The sequence below is a fragment of the Rattus norvegicus genome, chromosome 13 (assembly GCF_036323735.1).
Source record: "Rattus norvegicus strain BN/NHsdMcwi chromosome 13, GRCr8, whole genome shotgun sequence".
NCBI classification, from domain to species: domain Eukaryota; kingdom Metazoa; phylum Chordata; class Mammalia; order Rodentia; family Muridae; genus Rattus; species Rattus norvegicus.
The window spans coordinates 89,443,398-89,466,235 of NC_086031.1; the positions used below are offsets into that span (position 1 = coordinate 89,443,398).

General features: G+C 39.8%; 1 long non-coding RNA gene across 4 annotated transcripts in view; it reads left to right on the forward strand.

Annotated features, from left to right (window-relative positions):
- Window positions 1-22,838, forward strand: part of LOC102546489 (uncharacterized) — an 81,762-nt gene that overhangs the window by 18,405 nt on the left and 40,519 nt on the right. For 2 of the 4 annotated variants that reach the window (XR_005492654.2, XR_005492652.2), the window contains one exon: window positions 6,473-6,988. The exons of 1 other annotated variant lie outside the window; for it this stretch is intronic. This is a non-coding gene — a long non-coding RNA (uncharacterized LOC102546489). Of the gene's footprint in view, window positions 1-5,814; window positions 5,908-6,472; window positions 6,989-22,838 lie in introns of those variants that run through there. One more of the 4 variants, XR_595570.4, reaches the window with a different exon arrangement.

Consider the following 22,838-nt stretch of genomic DNA (forward strand, 5'->3'; position numbering starts at 1 on the left):
TTCATTGCTGAAGGAAGTGGGATATCCCACTAACTCCAATTCTCCAGAGAATGTGAGAGTTCCTGTGTCTTTGTCACAGCTCAGCAGAAGCAACCCGCCCCTCACTGAGTCACAGCCCTGGGGGAACTCAAACAGTGCCTGCTCTACCTTTTGGGCTCATCTGAAGCCTGGAACTTTGCAGATTTGGAAAGAATTTAAAGACAGAGTTGTAAAATGTTTTGCTGCTTAATATCTGTAAGAAATAAAGTCCCCTGTCTGACTGAATTGTGCATAAGTGTGGAGTAGATAGTTGATAAAAATGTAGAAGACATTGTACTTTCTTGTGTTGAGGAATGGAGAGCAGTGATATTTCAGAGACAGGCTGGGGGAAGCCACAACCATGTTCAGACACTAAACAGTTTCTAGTATTTTCGCTATTTGTACCTCTTTGTCTCCACTCAACATTTTACTTGATACATAAACGGATGCACATGCCAGTCACTAAAAGTGATAAACTGGAAGGCTGCATCCCTTTCAGAAGAACAAACCAACGTGACTGGGAACAGGGTAGAGACACAACGCAAAGTGCTCACTGGTCAAGACCGGAGGAACCTTAGTGTCAAGGTGGTCCCATGCCACCAGTCTCAGGTCACACTTGTCAGAACCCATCCACTGACTCCACTAGGCATTTCGGACTGAAGGTCCACACATAGGTGTGTCTTCCCGAATATACCTATGATTAATATGATTTATTTTTCTCTGCATCTATCATGGTTTTGAATTTTTCTGTGTCTTCATAGTTAAGATGGGCTTCTTGTAAACAATACATTGGATTTTAAAGGCATACTAACAATCTTTGCTTTTTACTTTGTACAATTGGATTTTTCACATCTTAAGTGATTTTTCAACAGAGTTATATCATTTCTGGGGCTTTAGTCCATGTCTCTAACAGTTCCGAATTCCGAATTGATCAAGCATAACAATGTACCAATCAATATACCATATATACAACAATATATCAATCAAAGAAATGGATGGTAGCAAAATAATGTAAGATTTAATCAGCATGACCACATTAAGAAGAACAGAGGACTATGTTCAGTAGCCCTCAAATCCAAGTCCATGCTTGGGACCTTGATACAAACTTCAAGGCAAAATGAAAAAATACTTGGAGTAGGACAAACAGTATGTCTATTCAAGCAGTCAGTGTGTGTCTCAGTTTCTATTCCTCAGTTCACGATTTTGAAGATGATTCTAAGAAGTCTTTACTGTTTGAATGCACAGGCTGGTTCCATAGGGGCTCGCTTCTGCTTGAGCGTGACCTCATGACTGGGCGACATGGCCTACACAGTCCTGTTGCTCCTGGACTCTGACATGGCTGCGGGACTAGGATGATGACTGAAACCCTTCAGGCACTTTCGAGAGGCCTGGAACAGAGCACTGAGAAAACTGTCATTAAGGTTTCCTCAATTCCTTTGCTCTTTTTGCCTTTAGCATCAACAGAGGGTGAGATGTGTTAGATAGGCTGGGGTTTCAGAGAGATTCTCCTTGGGCTATTACCTACCTACGTAGCAACTGACTAAAGTCTTTCTAGAGAGACCCAAAATGAAGGCAAAGATGCCAGACTTCTTCACACTTTGGTGCTCTCAGTTACGGTGTGGGACCCAGCAGAGCATCAACACTCTTTGGCACATTCAGTTTCTAAGTACCAGTTATGTATGTCCTCTATACTTACAACTATTTCTGTGTGCCATGTTTGCACTCATCTTCTCTCCGTTTTGTTTTCTACAAAATCTCTGTCAGCTCAAGTTTTAATAGGACATTTGTGATCATGTTTGTTTTTCTCCTAGCATTAGCAACTGTAATTTTGCTTTTAAAAATGGGTTTGTGATTGTATACACGTAAAAAATATGTATGTGATTTATATGCACGCATTTACATTTACTACAAGTTCATGTTGAATGACACTCCTCCACGAGTCATCCAAGTTTGCTATTGAAAGCACGGTCATTTCCCACCTTTCATTAATAACCTTATTGTTATTCGTGTCTTTGATTCACATGCTGTAGTAATTAAACACTTAGTCGCCATTATTATTTTGAGTATGCAATTTCTGTAAGAATGACTAAGAATAAAAATTCGATTGAATCTTTAATTTGACCCTTTCGTAATGTCATCACTCCTTATCGGACATGTTTCTTTTTTTTTTTTTATTAACTTGAGTATTTCTTATATACATTTCAAGTGTTATTCCCTTTCCCGGTTTCCGGGCAAACATTCCCCTCCCCCCTCCCCTTCCTTATGGGTGTCCCCCTCCCAACCCTCCCCCCATTGCCGCCCTCCCCCCATAGTCTAGTTCACTGGGGGTTCAGTCTTAGCAGGACCCAGGGCTTCCCCTTCCACTGGTGCTCTTACTAGGATATTCATTGCTACCTATGAGGTCAGAGTCCAAGGTCAGTCCATGTATAGTCTTTAGGTAGTGGCTTAGTCCCTGGAAGCTCTGGTTGCTTGACATTGTTGTACTTTTGGGGTCTCGAGCCCCTTCAAGCTCTTCCAGTTCTTTCTCTGATTCCTTCAACGGGGGACCTATTCTCAGTTCAGTGGTTTGCTGCTGGCATTCGCCTCTGTATTTGCTGTATTCTGGCTGTGTCTCTCAGGAGCGATCTACATCCGGCTCCTGTCTGTCTGCACTTCTTTGCTTCATCCATCTTGTCCAATTGGGTGGCTGTATATGTATGGGCCACCTGTGGGGCAGGCTCTGAATGGGTGTTCCTTCAGTCTCTGTTTTAATCTTTGCCTCTCCCTTCCCAGCCAAGGGTATTCTTTTTCCTCATTTAAAGAAGGAGTGAAGCATTCACATTTTGATCATCCGTCTTGAGTTTCGTTTGTTCTAGGGATCTAGGGTAATTCAAGCATTTGGGCTAATAGCCACTTATCAATGAGTGCATACCATGTATGTCTTTCTGTGATTGGGTTAGCTCACTCAGGAAGATATTTTCCAGTTCCAACCATTTGCCTACGAATTTCATAAACTCGTTGTTTTTGATAGCTGAGTAATATTCCATTGTGTAGATGTACCACATTTTCTGTATCCATTTCTCTGTTGAAGGGCATCTGGGTTCTTTCCATTTTCTGGCTATTATAAATAAGGCTGCGATGAACATAGTGGAGCACGTGTCTCTTTTATATGTTGAGGCATCTTTTGGGTATATGCCCAAGAGAGGTATAGCTGGATCCTCAGGCAGTTCAATGTCCAATTTTCTGAGGAACCTCCAGACTGATTTCCAGAATGGTTTTACCAGTCTGCAATCCCACCAGCAATGGAGGAGTGTTCCTCTTTCTCCACATCCACGCCAGCATCTGCTCTCACCTGAGTTTTTGATCTTAGCCATTCTCACTGGTGTGAGGTGAAATCTCAGGGTTGTTTTGATTTGCATTTCCCTTATGACTAAAGATGTTGAACATTTCTTTAGGTGTTTCTCAGCCATTCGGCATTCCTCAGCTGTGAATTCTTTGTTTAGCTCTGAACCCCATTTTTTAATAGGGTTATTTGTTTCCCTGCGGTCTAACTTCTTGAGTTCTTTGTATATTTTGGATATAAGCCCTCTATCTGTTGTAGGATTGGTAAAGATCTTTTCCCAATCTGTTGGTTGCCGTTTTGTCCTAACCACAGTGTCCTTTGCCTTACAGAAGCTTTGCAGTTTTATGAGATCCCATTTGTCGATTCTTGATCTTAGAGCATAAGCCATTGGTGTTTTGTTCAGGAAATTTTTTCCAGTGCCCATGTGTTCCAGATGCTTCCCTAGTTTTTCTTCTATTAGTTTGAGTGTGTCTGGTTTGATGTGGAGGTCCTTGATCCACTTGGACTTAAGCTTTGTACAGGGTGATAAGCATGGATCGATCTGCATTCTTCTACATGTTGACCTCCAGTTGAACCAGCACCATTTGCTGAAAATGCTATCTTTTTTCCATTGGATGGTTTTGGCTCCTTTGTCAAAAATCAAGTGACCATAGGTGTGTGCGTTCATTTCTGGGTCTTCAATTCTATTCCATTGGTCTATCTGTCTGTCTCTGTACCAATACCATGCAGTTTTTATCACTATTGCTCTGTAATACTGCTTGAGTTCAGGGATAGTGATTCCCCCTGAAGTCCTTTTATTGTTGAGGATAGCTTTAGCTATCCTGGGTTTTTTGTTATTCCAGATGAATTTGCAAATTGTTCTGTCTAACTCTTTGAAGAATTGGATTGGTATTTTGATGGGGATTGCATTGAATCTGTAGATTGCTTTTGGTAAAATAGCCATTTTTACTAAATTAATCCTGCCAATCCATGAGCATGGGAGATCTTTCCATCTTCTGAGGTCTTCTTCAATTTCTTTCCTCAGTGTCTTGAAGTTCTTATTGTACAGATCTTTTACTTGCTTGGTTAAAGTCACACCGAGGTACTTTATATTATTTGGGTCTATTATGAAGGGTGTCGTTTCCCTAATTTCTTTCTCGGCTTGTTTCTCTTTTGTATAGAGGAAGGCAACTGATTTATTTGAGTTAATTTTATACCCAGCCACTTTGCTGAAGTTGTTTATCAGCTTTAGTAGTTCTCTGGTGGAACTTTTGGGATCACTTAAATATACTATCATGTCATCTGCAAATAGTGATATTTTGACCTCTTCTTTTCTGATCTGTATCCCCTTGATCTCCTTTTGTTGTCTGATTGCTCTGGCTAGAACTTCAAGAACTATATTGAATAAGTAGGGAGAGAGTGGGCAGCCTTGTCTAGTCCCTGATTTTAGTGGGATTGCTTCAAGTTTCTCTCCATTTAGTTTAATGTTAGCAACTGGTTTGCTGTATATGGCTTTTACTATGTTTAGGTATGGGCCTTGAATTCCTATTCTTTCCAGGACTTTTATCATGAAGGGGTGTTGAATTTTGTCAAATGCTTTCTCAGCATCTAATGAAATGATCATGTGGTTCTGTTCTTTCAGTTTGTTTATATAATGGATCACGTTGATGGTTTTCCGTATATTAAACCATCCCTGCATGCCTGGGATGAAGCCTACTTGATCATGGTGGATGATTGTTTTGATGTGCTCTTGAATTCGGTTTGCCAGAATTTTATTGAGTATTTTTGCATCGATATTCATAAGGGAAATTGGTCTGAAGTTCTCTTTCTTTGTTGTGTCTTTGTGTGGTTTAGGTATAAGAGTAATTGTGGCTTCGTAGAAGGAATTCGGTAGTGCTCCATCTGTTTCAATTTTGTGGAATAGTTTGGATAATATTGGTATGAGGTCTTCTATGAAGGTTTGATAGAATTCTGCACTAAACCCGTCTGGACCTGGGCTCTTTTTGGTTGGGAGACCTTTAATGACTGCTTCTATTTCCTTAGGAGTTATGGGGTTGTTTAACTGGTTTATCTCTTCCTGATTTAACTTCGATACCTGGTATCTGTCTAGGAAATTGTCCATTTCCTGAAGATTTTCAAGTTTTGTTGAATATAGGTTTTTATAGTAAGATCTGATGATTTTTTGAATTTCCTCTGAATCTGTAGTTATGTCTCCCTTTTCATTTCTGATTTTGTTAATTTGGACGCACTCTCTGTGTCCTCTCGTTAGTCTGGCTAAGGGTTTATCTATCTTGTTGATTTTCTCAAAGAACCAACTTTTGGTTCTGTTGATTCTTTCTATGGTCCTTTTTGTTTCTACTTGGTTGATTTCAGCTCTGAGTTTGATTATTTCCTGCCTTCTACTCCTCCTGGGTGTATTTGCTTCTTTTTGTTCTAGAGCTTTTAGGTGTGCTGTCAAGCTGCTGACATATGCCCTTTCCTGTTTCTTTCTGCAGGCACTCAGCGCTATGAGTTTTCCTCTTAGCACAGCTTTCATTGTGATCGGACATGTTTCTAAGTCACATCCTACTCACAGAAGAACATCACTTGTAAGAAAGTATACAGGCAACATATTCTGTCTTTTGGTTTTGTTTTCTGAATTTTTAGAGACAGGTTTTCTCTCTCTACTTTTGGCTGGCCTGAAGCTTACTATGTAGACCAGGCTAGCCTCAAACTTATAGATATCCATCTGTCTCTGCCTTCTGGATGTTTAGGATTGGAGGAGTATACCACCACACAGAGTAACACATTTCTTGAATTTCTTTTTTTTTTGTGTGTGTAAGAAATTACTTTACCTTCACTTTTGAAGGATTATTTACTAGATATAACATTACAGGGTGTTAGTTTTCTTTGCCTTTTTAGTTTGCTTCCTTCTCCTCTTACAAGAACAAAAGTGAAAGGAAACTGGATTTACTTTTGGTCCATTTCCTGTGCTTCTTTCAATAATTTTCTTTTTCTTTAATGCTCTGTCATTTGGATATGGCATTCCCGTACGCATATAATATTTGCAGTGTCCTCTGTGCTAGCTAGACATCATGTATTGATGTCTGGTACTCATTTTGGAAAGCTTTCAACCATTGTTATTTGAACTTTTTCCTGTTTCCTTTCTTTCAGGTATTCCCAGAGCAAAGGTCTGCCTATGCTTTAATTGTCGTATGGGTCTTCGATGTTCTGTTCCATCTCGTCTACCATAAATTTGTCCTCCGTATCCTGAAGGATATAAGAATTACTGATACATGCTTTGTTTGGCTCCAATGCAGAGGATGAGAATGGCAACTCCTGTCATGTTTTGGATCTTTAATGTCCCTATAGACCCTTATGGGAAAGCTTTATTCTCCAGGCTGTGACACTCATAGCAGATGATAGACCCTTTAAGAGGTAAAACCTGGTTTAAATCGACCAAAGGGATATACTCCTGGAAGAGATAGTAGGAATGGAGCCTTGATCAATCATACACACTCTCTCTCCTCTCTCTGTCCCTCCATTTTTCCTTACTATTTTTAGAAAGATGAGCAGGTTTTCCACCAGCTATTCACCCACATGAGGACTCTGCTGAAGAGGAGGAACCCACTGATCACAGAATGAAGTTTTTAGCATTGTGACCCAAAATAAATCTTACCTCCTTAAGTAGATTGTTTCAACGATTTTGTTTCAGTAACAGAAAGCTGACTAATGTAACTTTCAGCTGCATCATGTTTTGAATTACTGAAAAGGAAACTTTAAGTTTCTTCAGGCATTCAATATCTTCATCTATAAAATAAAGATAATAATAACCTAGAATGGTGGGTGGTGTAAATAAATTCTGTGCAATGAAATTATTGGAACAGAGCATGACATGTACTAAGTGATAATAAATATTAAGAGATCTGAACATAGGGAATGGACACATTTTGCTCTTTTCTTTCAACCATTGAGCACACAAATGAGTATTTTTCATGAATACTTTTCACTCAAATGGCCTTTTGAAGTCTGGGCAAAACACTGGTAATCCCCATCGTACCACTTTCCTTTTGCTTCTGGAGTCATAGAAGTGTGCTTACATGTGTGGTCTTTTGACTCTGAATCTCAAGCTAGCACAGATGTTGCCAAGAAGTAGGGAGACAAGGAACTGTGGCTGGTTTCCACGTCATTCACCAGGGACAGGGGCCTGACAAATGATTGAAAACACATTGTAATGTTATTTTAGCACAGATTCAGGAGAATATATAATATAGGTCTAGATTGAGGGTCAGATCCCTTGTATATGATAAAGCTTCTTTCATTGTTTCTGTGGTAAGTCTTTGTGGGGCCATAGTTTTTTGTTTTTTCTTCTTATTATTCTACTGAGCGCTTTTTGTCTTCTATAACATAGAGAACATTCTGTCCTCCTTACATATATGACCTGTCAATCCAGGAAATTGTGAAAGAGCTGGAATCACATCCAGAATTCTTTATCTTAAAGGATTCCATTATGTGAACAGAAACATTCTATTGTATTGGAAGTGGTCTATTCTTACCAATATTAATCATTTTTTTCCAGAATTGAACCAGAAATGATTAAGTTGAATATCCTCTCCTTTTTCTCTTACACTGTTACTTTTGTTCTAGTTTCCATTGAAATTTATTTCTCTTAATTTATCTAGTCTTTCTCATTATTCCCACTATGGGGAAAGTTGTCTATATTTGTAGAGTTTTGCTATTACAACTTTTGATCATTTTTTTTGAGATGCTTTCAAAATGATAGGCACATAATAAATAAACAAACACAATTTCTAGGGCTAATGTAATGACAGAAATGTTGAAGGCACTTGATGCAAAAGCCAGGTACTTTAGAACGAATATAAGGGGGGAGAGAAAGGTATGGCTGCACAAACTTGTTCTCTTGACCTACACATGCACACGGTGGCACCCATAACCCCTATCATAGAGAGACAGATAGACAGAGAGATATGACTATGTATACATGATATAATAGATAGATATGTAAATAGGTAGTCAGATAGATAGAAGAGTCACTCTGATTCCTACTCTCTTTTAATGATGAACTTTTACCTGTCTATTTACCTTACAGTTCCTTTCCATGGTGGGTAACAAGACAGGTAAATAAGAAGGAAAGGATGTAGTGCTTAGTTTCATCCTGTTACCTCAATTCCATGGCTTATGCTAGAAAATGCTCAGGATCATCAATTAAGCTTCAATGTCGATGGGAAGACAATATAGTAAGAAAAAAAACAGCAGAAAAGGGTATTAGGTACAAGGTCTTAGCATGGAGGTTACCGCACTAAGGGGCAAGGCATAAAGATGGATTTCCTTACTATAAGGATTATGAATGGTTTCTAACATTTCCACTAGGAGCTCTTGAAGGGATATCCTTTGTGGTCACACATTTTAAAGTTATCTAATAAAACAGAAGAAGTCACATACTCTGAGGGAGTCCAAACATCACAAACAATCCTGAGGTGCTCCTGAGAGGTCTGGTTAGAATTATCTCAAAGGTTATCCAAAGACTCCTTTAATCCAGTGACTCATGAAGATCGACACCAGGACTCACTTATCGGCTTGTATTTCGTGATACATCGCACTATCTCCAATAGCATCATATGGTGTGTTTGAATGTCAAAGCTCTGTATTGAGAAACATATCATCCAGTTGTGTTCCCTTCTCCAGGCTTCATTCTGTCTCCTTCAAGATGTGAACTTTGGAACAACCCAAGAAACAATTGAGCATCCAGTCCTGAAGCGGCTTCTTGCCAGAAGTTCACAGATGTTATATTGCATTGAGCTCATGATGGCTGGTGGCAATATCATGCTCTCCCTATTCTTTTCCTTGCATGTGCTTTCTCCCACTCTCTGTAGACTCTTCTCCTGCCTCACCTTTCTCACAGACACTACACCTCCAGACTGTCTCACAAATATCTCCTAACCAACCCTGTAAAATTCCCCTTGGTCACGTTATCCTCCACTTACAGTACTTGAGTATTACCCACTGTTTCTTTATAATAGAACTCATTCATCTCATGTATGTAATTAAGATGTCACATAGGCTCCGAATTTTAAAGCCACTATCCCTACACAGACATTTGAATCATCTGTGACTAAGTACCACTGTTGACAGTTGTTTGATCTTTTAGCGTCCCATTGCTTCTCATTTCTTCCACACTATCATAATCAAGAGAAAGAACATCCTAAAATCTCACATGAAATACTGGCACCTCCTGGATCCCGACTCACCATCCTTCCTTGCAGCTGTAGATGTTTTGTGCCTCTCAAGTGTGTGGTGTCTCTCCAGTTAATCTTCTGTTTCATTTCAGGCAGCTTCCCTCGGTCAGCCTGTAGTACTATTCCTCTCAGCCCTGGAATGCCCATGCTGCTTCCTGAGGATCTGGTCCATTCCTTTCCATCTCTTCACAAGTTGAGAGGTGGCTTAGTTCTGACCCTGAGCAGTTCTACCTTTAACAAAGTTCCTGCTTCTCTGAGAGATCTTCTTTTCAATGTTTACTATGCACAGGGAGGTTGTCACTCTTTGTTAGTCACCTTTTTTTGTTCCTCCTCTAGATTTTTGAAGCTCAAAATTGAGTATCAAAAGGAGGAGTTTTAATGAACAAATAAAAGATTGCACATTATATATTGAAATTTCTCATTTATCCATAATCACAAATATAATGTTCCTAGTTCCATAACACAAAGAGAAGACAATTGAAAAATAAAGCTGATTGTCTAATCTAATGGACTAAATTTTTCTTCCTCCTCTTCCTCTTCCTTATTCTCCTCCAGCTTTTCTTCATTCTCCTTCTTCTTTTCCTTCCTCCTGGTTTATAAGAGTTTGAAGAGCTTAGGATACATTTAAGTTGGTAGACTGCTGGCTTAGCAAGCATGAGGTTTGGGGCTTAATCCCCAGCATCACATAAATTGGCATGTTAGGATGTACACATAATCCCAGCACATAGATGAAAGCAGGTTAAGAAGTTCAAGATCATCTTTGTTTCCATAAAGAGATCAAGGCCAACCTGAGCTGTATGGAACTCTATATAAAAATAAACAAATAAATAAACTCAGGAGAAGAGGGCCAGTAGAATACATTCTATGTCCCTGTAGCATTATTTTTCATAAAATGTACATTATACTGTGTACCAATTTCATGTCCATGCATGTTGAAAAATGTCTAGCTTGCTCTGTTATTTTCTTTCAGGAAATAACACATTAAATATGAAAGTTAGAATTATGATATAGTAATTGACATAGATATGATATAATATGATATAGATTTTCACAGTGAGCTCTGGTACTCATTTCACTAACCATGAATAGTGGGAATTGCAAAATATAATACATGTACAAATAATTGTCATGACTATATTGTACTATATATTTTTAGTAAGAATTTTTAAATTTGTATTTAATTTTTCCATTTGTGTGGTGATACGGGTATGCTGTGAGACATGTGGATATCAGAAAGCAACTGTTGTGAGTCATTTCTATCCTTTGAATATGGCATCTAGAGATTGAACTCAGGTCACCAGGATTCTGTGGTAAGTGACTTTACCCACTGTGCTTGCCACTGGGCTGGCAAGTTTTCTGTCAATTTGATTCAAGCTAGAGTCATTTGAGAGCACTGAGCATTAATTAAGAAAAAACCTTCAACCCAAAATGTGTCCTGCCTACAAGATATGCAGGGATGGAACAGAAAAGGAGGGGATGGCCAACCGATGACTGGCCCAATTTGAGACCCATCTCATAGGCAAAAACCAACCCCTGACACTGTTAATGATACTCTGTTATTCTTGCAGACTGAAACCTAGCATAGTTGTCCTCTGAGAGGCCCCACTCAACAGCTAGCTGACTGAAACATGCAGTAAGCCACATCCAAGCATTAGATGGAGCTTGGGAAGTCTTGGGGAATGGATTGAGGAATCCAAAGGGGATAGAAACTCCATAGAAAGACTAACAAAGTCAACTGACTTGGATCCTTTTGAACTCTCAGAGACTGAAACACCAACCAAAGACCATACATGTGCTGGACATAGGTACGGTGCACATGTATAGCAGATGTGCAGCTCAGTGTTCATATGAGAGCCCTAATGACTGGAGCAGGGACTATTCCTGAATCTGTGGCCTGACTGTGGTTTCCATTCTCCTAACTGGGCCACCTTGTCTGGTTGTGATGGGAAAGGATGTGCCTAGTCCTGCACTGACTTGATGTGCTAGGGAAAGGGTGATGGAGGGGTGTTGCCCTTCTCAGAGAAGATAGGGAAGGGAAGGGGGATGGAGAGGAGTTGGGAGGAGAGGAGGCTGATGTTGGGATGTAAAGTGAATGAATAAATAATTTAATGAAAAGAAAGGAAAGAAAGAGCATGCCTCCAAAGATCAGGCTAACAGCAAGCCCTCAATGATCCATGGGGGAGGGCTGAGGTGATTTTGAGTGGTAGTCCTGGAACCTATGGGAAATCAGGCTGAGCAAGCCATGAAGAGCAAGCCAGTTGGCAGCACTCCTTCATGGCCTCTGCATCAGCTCCTGCCTCCAGGTTCCTGCCTTGTTTGAGTTCCTGTTCTGACTTTCTTTGGTGATGAACAGTGATCTGAAAGTGTAAGCCCCAATACACCCTTGCCTCTCTAACTCATTTTGGTCGTGGTGTTTCTCACAGCAATAGAAACCCTAAGCAAGACACCTACTGTGTCTGGGTCACATTGCAGACCAGGCAGTATATTTTGCACTGCTGTTAGATCACCCATCTTTATTCTGTTCAAAAAGTAGTACAAGGTCATTTCTTTTCCTTTGCTTTTGGGATGAAGCAAGGTCAATACGATTACAATTACAGGCTATTCATATCAAACCCTCAAAATGTCTACATAAAATGCTCTATTAGGTTACTTGGTTATCAAAAGTTCCAAATTTGAACATCATTACAGTTAATTAGTAAAATGAAAATCTGGAGTGGACCAAGGAACTAAGTTGAATTAAACTGCGGTCTTACAGTAGACCAGTTTGACTCCGAGAAAACAATATGTCTCTTTTCACACAGATTTTTCTCCCTCCTTTAAACCTTTTAGCACACTAGGTTATCAAATATATTGCTTGACATACAGTCAATAATCACTAATATTTTCTACTATTTATTATTACAAAAACTTCAAACTAGATAAATAATAACTATTTCCTGATAGTCTCTCTAACAATCAGATGTTAACTACCTTAAAATGTTCTAGAAGTAACTGCTCAGTGTTGATTTCTTTCCTGAAGACAGAGTTTGTCCTTTGCTTCAAACCTCATCCCTAGCAATATCCATTAACATATCAAAGCATATTAGCATAATATTAAATCAGTATTAAATATATTATAACATATTAGTATGTGTTAGCATATAATATATATTATATATAATAGATTCTATATAACATATATGCTATATATGTCCTAGTATAGGCTAATATATTATAATTGTATATAACATAATATGCATAATTATGTATACAATAAATATAATATATATTGCATGTACTAATATATAATACACATCAGCCTGTATTTGCATATTAGCATAATATAAAATTAGTATTAAAAGTCAAAGCATATTAGCATATTCAAAGCAAGTTACCTAGAATATTAAAAAGTCATTGCTACCTCTATTCTCATCTCAAGACAACTCACCAGGAGTCTGTCAAATGCACATGGTATAATTTGATTTGCATACCGAAAACTCCCCTTGGTTTTAATGTGATTAATCAGTTATTTAGAATGTCTTGAGGCTGTCAGATGTGGGTCCAAACTCCAGTCACATGGGGAGAAAAGTTTTCAGTCACTTGTTAAGTGGTTGAGCCAAAAAGATAGTAAATATTTATAGGTTTATTCCAGGGCACTGACTAACAGGGCCTGGATGGCCTCTGAGAGAAAATAAACAAGGGTCTCCCACAGTGTAAGCCTGGCCAGCTTCACTGCCAACTTCTCTTTCTGCTCTTCACAGGGATTATACCCTGATCATCTCCAACCACATTTTGATGGACCCACTGTTAAGTTGTAACAAGTATTTTAGAGGGGACAAGAATTGTTTTCTTTCCTCTTGACCACATGTTTAGATTGGAGGAGCCTTGTGTTCATTCTGTCTTTTGCCTCTCGGTTTGCTTATCCCATCTCAATAGGCAGCCACAGTGTTTGCTTTTGATCATTAAGCATTTGAACATCATGCAAAACACTACAACAGAGAAGTATTCAAACAGTAGAGGATGTAAGCCTGTCCAAGAACTTCATTTGAAACCAAACATCTAACTTTGAGGAGACAGGACATTGACAGATGATGCCTCTTAAGTTATTCAGGACTCACACGGTTTGATTTCCCGTTTAAGTACTTCGTTGGTTATATTGATGTCATATCTTAGGGCTGAAGAGATGGCTCAGTATGTAAAATGCTTACTGTGTGTACAGGAAGATTTGAGTTTGGTTCCCTAGCAACCACATAAAAAGCCACATATAGTAACACATAATTGCATTTGTTCTGGAATGTGGGGACAGGGGGTCGAAGGTATTTCCTGGGCTTGTTCATCAGTGAGCTTCAGGTTCAATGAGAGAACCGGATGTAATGGAAGGTGCTGATTGGCAGAGGGAGGGACCCAACATTGACCTCTGGCTTCCACAGAAGCATGGATGTATATGCAGCCCTCCACACATGATCACACACATCACATATATAAACATAAAATTAAAATTTTTTTAAATATGCCTCGACTTAGCTAGCCAAATGCTCTGTGGGTTTATTTTATTCTTTAAACGTTTACATGAGTCCTGATTAGCACTACCAACTTACAGCTGCCCATGATCTTAAAGTTCACCCATCTAGTCCAAACTGCTCCATCTTCAAAGTAGGAAACAGAGGATCAGGGAAGTTGCAAGAGACAGAACGAGCAGATTTGGTAATAATATGTCAAGTTTTTCCAAGGGGAGATTACAGTTTCTAAGAGTTTTCATCTCAATAAACTTAATTTTTTTCATTTTAAACATTTGGACGGCTATCTTTTGTAGCCCAAAGAGGTCTTGAACTTGCTAAGTAGCCAAGGATGTCCTTCATTTTGTGCATTTCTTGCTTCTACCTCCCAAGGGCAGAGATTACAAACTTTGGCCATGGTGCTTGGTTTGTGCAGTGCTACTAATCAACCCCACGGCTTTGTGTACATTAAACAAGCAACATAGTATCTGATCTACATCACTGGTCTATTTTTTTATTTTCCTTTGGATCCCATTGAGAATCCATCAAAAATCTTGGAACCTCTTGAAAGAAAAACTCACACACTTATAAATTTACAACTAAATTAAGAGAGCCTACAACGGCTGAACCTTTAACTCCAGATTCATTTATGTGTAAATTTATCAGAACAGTAGATATTTTTCATGTGTAGTTTTCTTGCATAATTTCTTTGTTTTTTGGATTTGCATACATGTTTACAATGAAAGATGATCATATACCAACATTTCCTCTTCCAACTCTTCCCATATCCTTCTAACATGTCCCCTTCAAACAATATATTTTTGTTATTTCCTCTTTGATAGCTCACTAATTCCAATTAGTGCTGCTTATATGTGCACAGGTATGGGACTGTCCATGAAACATGGGAACCTACCAGTGGTACGCCTTCAGAAAAGAATGATTTTCCCTGGGTAGCTATAACCTGTCAGTGTCTCCTTACCAAAGGATAGGGGTAAGAGAGAACTTCCCTGTCTATATCAGAATTTTGACTGGCTTGATAACCATGTAATGTCCTGAAGATGCCATTTCCCATTTAGGGTCGAGCACTGAGTCTCTTATTCCCAAATCTTTCAAAATTATGTTTCCCTACTGGCTGTGGCCCACCACAAAAACAGAACCGTATCCGGTCAAGGTTGAGAGCAGTCAACTTTGTTTACATATGTGTATAAACATAAATGTTTAGAAATCAATTTGATTTGACAAAGTAACCATTTGAAAGCACAATAGCAGGTTCTACCCTAGAGAACCTATAACTCCTACATGGGCTTTTGACCAGGATTAAACTAGCAGGTATGAAATTTCCTGATATTTCCTGGAACAGGCCTCAAATCCCATCAGAAGGCCATTAGGAACCCTGTAATAGTCACACTGCTGTTGTTCTGTGACTATCCCTTTCCTGGCAAGCTAAGATTGTGGGATTCAGGCTTCAACATATCTTTTCTCCCCTGAAGACTTTATTATGCCTTCTGGGACAATAGAGGAGAGAATTTCTTGGTTGGTTGAGATGGATTTCTCCATGTCCGGACAACAAAGTATGTGGTGACTTCAGGAACAGGACCATACCATGTAGTTATACCACACCTGAACTACAGATGCAGGAGTAGAGAGGAATTAACTGAGGAAAAGAAGATTTTCCTCAGCGACATCTGCTGGTAGCATGTACCAGTAGCTATTGGCAGCTCAGTCAGGACAATCGCTTGAGTCTTCTGAACCAAGGCCAGCATGGGAGATGTAGAAAGACTAGGATTCTTAAAAAAGAAAAGGAAGAGAAGGAAAGAAGGAAGGAAGGAGGGAGACAGAGGGGGGAGAAGGAAGAAATGGAGGAACTTTCTGTCTGTTTCCACTGAAGATAGTTTTCTGCTCTTTCTTCCTATAAAACAGAAGCCAAGGGACTTTATTCTGTATGTGACATTGTACTTTCTGTGCCCTGTGTGAAAAGAATATCAGTCATTTGTTTCTTGTGTCCCCTTCCTTCCTATATAATGGTTAAAAGATTCACTTTCAAATTCTCTTTGTTACCTTATAATAAAAAAAACATTTTATCAAATTGATCTTTGTTAAGTGTACATATTTGTCTCCTGCAGACCAGGAGACAAAAACACCTTAAAGCCCAGCAGCCCTGACTTCTGATATTTGCAGTTTCTTTCAATTATGTCTGGACTTTCAGATTCCTGAAGGCTTCCTCTGCCTCTGAAACCCTGAAAATCCATACTTTGGCAAAAGTATTGGACTCCTCTGAGGAGTATTGAAGGCTATTGTGAGCAGTAATCTTTCTTGTGGAGTCCACAGTCAGCGTACGTGGACTCTGAATGGGACATTGTGTTGTTTGGGGTCTTTCCAATTCAAGAAAGCCATTGGAGTTAAAGTCCAGTTTTAATGCTACCTCCTCCCTGTAAACTTAGTACATGTAGTGGCTTATAGACAGATTACTATGGAATTAGTATTTGTATTGCTTAGAAAACGGGATGTTTCAGAGTTAATATAGCAATTCTCAGGGCTAAGGCTAGATCTGCTTCAAATAGTCTACATGCATTCAGAATCATACTTTTCACACACTCCCTTAGGACAATAACTCTTCTTACTTGATTTTAAAGTTAGCAGTAGTCAGGGCGTCTTGCTATCATCTTACCCAACACATTTATTTCCCAGCGGTTGTTGACAGTGAATTCTTATACGCTGAGTTCTTTATTTCCCTCTAGTGAGAAAAGCATCCATTAAAAATACCTATGTTCATATTTGTCTCTTCACAGCTATGCTGCCCCCAAATAATCAGTTCTTTGTCATATGAAAAGAAAGGCAGGGATAGCATGCCCTTGGCCCAATGCCTTCCTTTTCAAGGCAATGGCATAATCTCTAGAAGGAAGTCCTGCTGTGGGTGGGAGGGAAGGAAGCTGAAGACTCAATAAAGAGCAGTCTATGTTTATCAGTTAGGAGTTGTATCCTTCCAATATAATGATGCATAGCACTCCAGGCAGTTTCTAAAAGCCACAATAATTTATTTTCAAGGACACACTGGTGGGCTGGGGTGTTTTACTCTTTGTACTGAGTCCATTCCTGAATCTACAGGTGACTTGGGTATACACGGCTCACTGAGGTGAGGTTGAGAAATTCTGCTGTAAGGCATAGGTCTGTGCATGGGCCCTGAAGCTGCTGGGAAGCATGTCCACTTGTCTGGGTCTTCTGGTACCACCACAAAAGCCTGAGAGGGCTGTCTTAACAACATCAGGGCTTTTGCAGTTCCTGCTTGTGTGGTGTCTAATGATATCCCCAAGGAAGGAAAAAAAGGCACAAGGCCATGCCAATGGGAAGCAATGGCTTTCTTCCAACCCATGTTCAAGACTGAAGGGAAGTTTTTGAAAAATTGTATCCATCGTACTTTCCTATGTTTAAATCCTGACTGAAGAAATTTCTGCCTTTTGCCACAGTGACTGGATACAGTCTCTCAAATGAAATGGAATACTTGGCCCCACTGTGGAAGCTGGGTAAAGTGGGAGACTGCTTGATGGCATTGAGAAAGAGCAAAGGGAAGCAGGAGTGGATTGGGTCAAAATCCCAGAGTTGGAGAACTACCAAGCTGAGCGCTAATAATTATTAAGTTCCCAACGCTAATAACCCAGGGACTCCTGGAAGTCTTCCTGTGAAGGAGACACAAGGTAGAGATGAGCTCTTCAAACACATCTATTTCTTACAAATCATGTCTTAGGTAGAAAGTAATAGAACTTCAGAAATTTGAGCCTGAAATTCTATACCTAAGGTTCCTTGGCAGTTTTGTTAGTATGCACCTAAGGGGAGCAGTAGATTCCTGGGGGGGGGGGTGTCAGAAGGAGGCTGAAGTGCCGGAAAGATCTAACAAGCTCCGAGTATGCCAAAGCAGAAAACCTGCTTACACACTTAAAGTCTTCCACTGAATCCGCTGGTACACAACTAGGAAAGTCCATGGAGAATCAAAAATTAAGCAGTCTGTTTCTAGGTGGTCCGGGGGTTTAGGATGACATCCAAACATCCAAACAATAATTAGCTTATCAGTAAATGAGGAAGTGCTTAGTGGCCGGGATGTGGTTCAGGATGCAAGGTCTGCCTAACATGATCAAGGCCCTTGGAAAAAAAAGAGAGACTAGAACGGAACAAGGAGATGGGAAACAGGGAGAGAAGAAAGGAAAAAAAAAACTAAAACAAATAATGTATTGTGCACAAATAAGCTAAGAATGGACAGCAAGTGAAATCAACGAAAGGATTCTCGGGGTGCAATAGTAAAATTGACAGCAGACAACAGTGAAAAGAAATGGTACAGAAAACCAATCAAGTCCAATTTGACTTTTAAAATACCAATGAATTATATAACCATGTGATTACACTTTTAAAGAAAAAATTACATCATATTTATGCAAATCCTATGCATGCATAATCAAATTTTAATCAGGTGAGACAAACAGTCTTGAGAGTTTCAGCCCATTCTCAGCTGGCCTTGTAGCATTGAGTGTGTTACCCAATACATCATGGCGGGTGGGTGTGAAGGAAGGGTCTGTTCACCTCATGGAAGCCAGGAAGCAAAAGAAAGGGATATGGGAAAAGACATGGGACTGGGATTGGATGTCCACTTCAAGTGCCTGCTATTGATAATGAAACTCACTCTCATGGATCCCACCTCCGAATAGCATCATGACTTGGGAGCCATGCCTTACCACATAGGTCACCAGAAACTATTTAGATCCAAAGTGTGGCAGACACTGCCAATATGTCTTTCAAAGATGTGACCAACTTACCTGCCTCTCGTGGGTGTGCCACTGGCATGCTTCCACCACAGCTGGCACCTGCTGCTGGACCCATTCTAGCTACCATGAGAGGCAAGTGGTGAATTTGCATTGAAATGACCACTTGCTTTACCTTGATGAGTCCCCCAAGTACTTTGGGGACCCCATTCCCATGAGCATCCTCTTATGTGAAAGGGACGTTTAAATCCTTTTTCTATCTGATTCTATGTTCTTATTTCTTTGTCAGTCTTCCCGGGATGTAGATTTGTTTCTGTGCATGCATGTGGAGAAGAGAGTAGTGTATTGGATATCATCCTCCCCTATAGATCTATTTCTTGATTGATCATAGTCTGAACGTGAAGACTTGGTCTGCTACTTAGGCATAACTGGGATTACCGATGAGTGTAGATGCTGTCTGAATCCCCCAGGTAATCCCCAGATACAGATGAATTCAGGTGATGGCAATGACCTTTTCATGGAAAGGAAATCCATGACAAGTGCCAGGAACAAGTAATGCACTGAGTTCTTCCTATAATGAGTTGGTCATGGAATTAAAGGGATTGTGTTTTTACCCTCAGCATCCTACCATCCTTTAAAATCAAGGGAATCATAAATGGATGCCTGGATTGTTCATTTACCTTTAAGAGAAACAGGTCACACTTTTGTCTGGCTTTGATGAGCCACTGAGGGGCAGAGTTTCCTGGGTGCAGGCCTCCTGTCCATTTTCTAAAGAACACCAAGGACAGTCAATGCTGTAGATACTCTGCATGTGTTGGAATGAAACAAATTCGGAAGGTCTGGGTGCTGAAGGTGGTGAATACACTCAGAATTCTGATCACACATCTTGCTCTTAGGAAAGATGATATATTCAATTTCTCTCCACTTCAAATCTAATATTGTATTCATCTGGCACGAAGGGAAAAGACTGGGCAATACCTCGGCTGGCAGTCAGTTTAGGCATGTGACTCAGACACCCTCCTCTTGCTTGGCTGCCAAACCACATGGAGTTTATATTTCTTCGCCAGTCGTATAGGATATTTGCTATCCAGATCTAACACCTAACTGCTAATTAGCCTTTGGCTTCCATTTTCACCCTAAAACATCGAGAACTCAGACAGAAGGCTTTGGGTCTTGGTTCTTACGCAGACTGTACTCAAAGAACAATATTCTCTCTTCGCTTTCTGGTCTATTAGCTATTCTGGATATATGTGTGTATATACGAATGCTAAACACCCAGACTTAGGTTCCTGTCTCCTATCACAGCACCAGGAGTGAGAGAGTGGCTAGTTGGACTGTGTGGAAGCCTTTTGACCTAGCCTTGTTTATTTGTCAACATAAGAGAACTCAGACCAAGCTGAGTGAAGAACTGAACGTAGACCATTTTATAGAACTCTTCTCTGCCTATCATCTAGGACTACAACAGATCAGAAGGAATTCTACTAGCAACCACTAGGAGGGTTCAATCAATTTCTATTCTAAGGCTCAAGCAGCCGATGCCAGCATAATATTATTGATTCCTTGGTTGTCTAGGGCCAGGACCCACTGCTGTGTGGTAGTGGGTTTTGATGAATTTCTACATTGCGGTCTTCAACATAAATAACTCCAGCAGAACAACAGGAAAATGACCTGGGGTAGTATGTGGGTTACAAACCAAGCACTTCTGCAGGCTCTTGATAATTTGCCATGAAATTCTCATTTAGCAAAACCTGGAAGCAGGCTTGAGGTGCAGCCTGCATTTTGTATTTGCGAGAGAGAGAAAGGAAGGTCTGGTATCTCTGCCTTTTCTTCCCGGATTTCCCATCTGGGATATGAATCCCATGGTTGTCTGCGACTGGTTGTTGTAAGACACTCTGCTCTTTCAATTCAGACTTCCGTCTTAACCCTGGAGCTCACTGGCTACAGAAATGCTCTTAAACATGTTTTCTTCTCGTACCTCTGGACCGCGACCAGACCATTAGGCCATTCCCAGTGCAAAATATGATTGAGAAACAGTTGTGTGAGAGGTAGGGGATACTGTGTCATGCCATGCCAGGTAGCTGTCTTATATATAAAGAAAAGTAACAGGGACTCAGTCATGTAATACTGTTCTGAGGTCTCAATGGTTTGAAAACATGCTGTGGGTTAGGAGAAACACAATAAAAATGTTAATATGCTTAGTTGGCAATTCACAGTGAAAGGGATCTAGAATGCACTGCTTCTTGGTATGTCATGGTCTCCACTTAGCTAGTTTATTTCCTTGTATTTTTCTTGGGGGCAGGCTGGAGGGCATCAATTCACGACTAATATTTCCTTAGGACGGAGCTGACCTTCTTTTGCTAATAGTCTTACCTCTCTTTACCTGTCCAGTAATTTACAAAACTGAATCCAAGACAAAGTAAGGAAAGCAAATTAAGGACTCAGAAATCAGTGGATGCAGGAGTTACTAGTATGTAACTCCATGCAAAATGAGCATCAGTGACATTTTACAAACCGAGCCAAAGACAAAGTCATGCACAGATGCATGCACACACCATTAAAATTCTTATGGATGAAGACCGTCTGTTTTCTGCAGATTCTCGGAGCAACACTATTCTCCTACAGATAAAGAAGCTCAAGTTTCAGTTACTTTTTCCTCAGACACATGCAGATTCTGGGATTTATCATATAATATATAATATAAAATATAATAACATATAAATGAACAAATACTCTATATATTATATAATTTTAATTATATATTATATAATATTTATAATATAAATTGATGTGTGTTGCAGTTTTAAGTTTTTGCCTTGTACCTACTGTCACTTATTTCTGCTCTCTATTCAAAGAAAAGAGATTGTGTTATTCTACATTTTGTGCTTTTTATTTTATTTTTGTTTTTGTCTGGGTGACCTTGAGTAAAGCAGGGTTCTATGTCTGGCTTCTCATCTCTTTCCCCTGGCCAGCAGGACAGTGTCAGCCGTCCCAAGTGGTATGTGATTCTCCCTTTTACTCAATTCTTATCTGTTTCTGGGAAGCCTTGAAAATATTCCATTTTTCCTTCACTCTAAAATGTACACAGTATCCCAGCCCAGAGGAATTTGTACAAATCATGTGTTCTTCAGGGGATTTCGAGCTGGTACACTCTGGGAAGTCTGTCTCGCTCTGCTTTGTGTCATCCCGTTCTCATATACAATAGTAAATTTATGCTTATTTTAAAGGGTATCTGCCTATGTAACTCGCTTCTACAAGAGAAGCAAAATACCCTTTAATGGATACAGGACATTAAATGCATAAAGAATTTGTTCTCGATCTCTGGGGAACTTTTAGGATGTCTGGGTTTCAAAACTGATGATTTGATTCAGTAGACCTAGTGTTTGCTTAGCCCAGCTCAGGACCCAAATAAAGTCACTGGCATGGTGACACCCATTAGCAACCCTAGCGGTGAGGTAGACCCTGAGATGGTGGTACTGTGAGGAATAGATGGAGTGGTCTGCTGCCTGCTGCCTGCTGCCCAGTCATTCAGTTAAGTCAATGAGCTGCAAAAAGACAAAAAAGAAAGTTTAGTATCACAAGACCCTCCAAGTAACCTGTAGCCCGACAGTCTTCCTGAAGCATATATACCACGGAGCTAAATACAGCAGGCAAGGGCTTCCTGTGGCTTTTCCATCAGTTCTCCTGTGAAGGTATTTTTCAATAGTTGGACCTCAGGACAATGGACTGAGATAAAATTCAAAGTTTGCGAGTTGGATATTTTCCAAAGTGTTTTTAAAATATTTTTGAAAGACTGCTAAGGGACATCTCTTGGTGATCTGAAATTTTTTTACTCTCATTTTGCCAATAGATTCACATTTTCACTATTTCATAATTTTTTATTAGGATAGGAATCAGTTAGCTAATCAGTTACTATCTGTTGCTAAGAAACTAGGATTTAGACAAATGGTTCATCCCAGAAATGATGCAGGGGAGAAAATGTTCTCATTCTCATCCAATTTCTACTAAAATGTGAAGTATCTGGTAATTGTGGATATCCTCATTTTACTTCACTTTGCAAAGG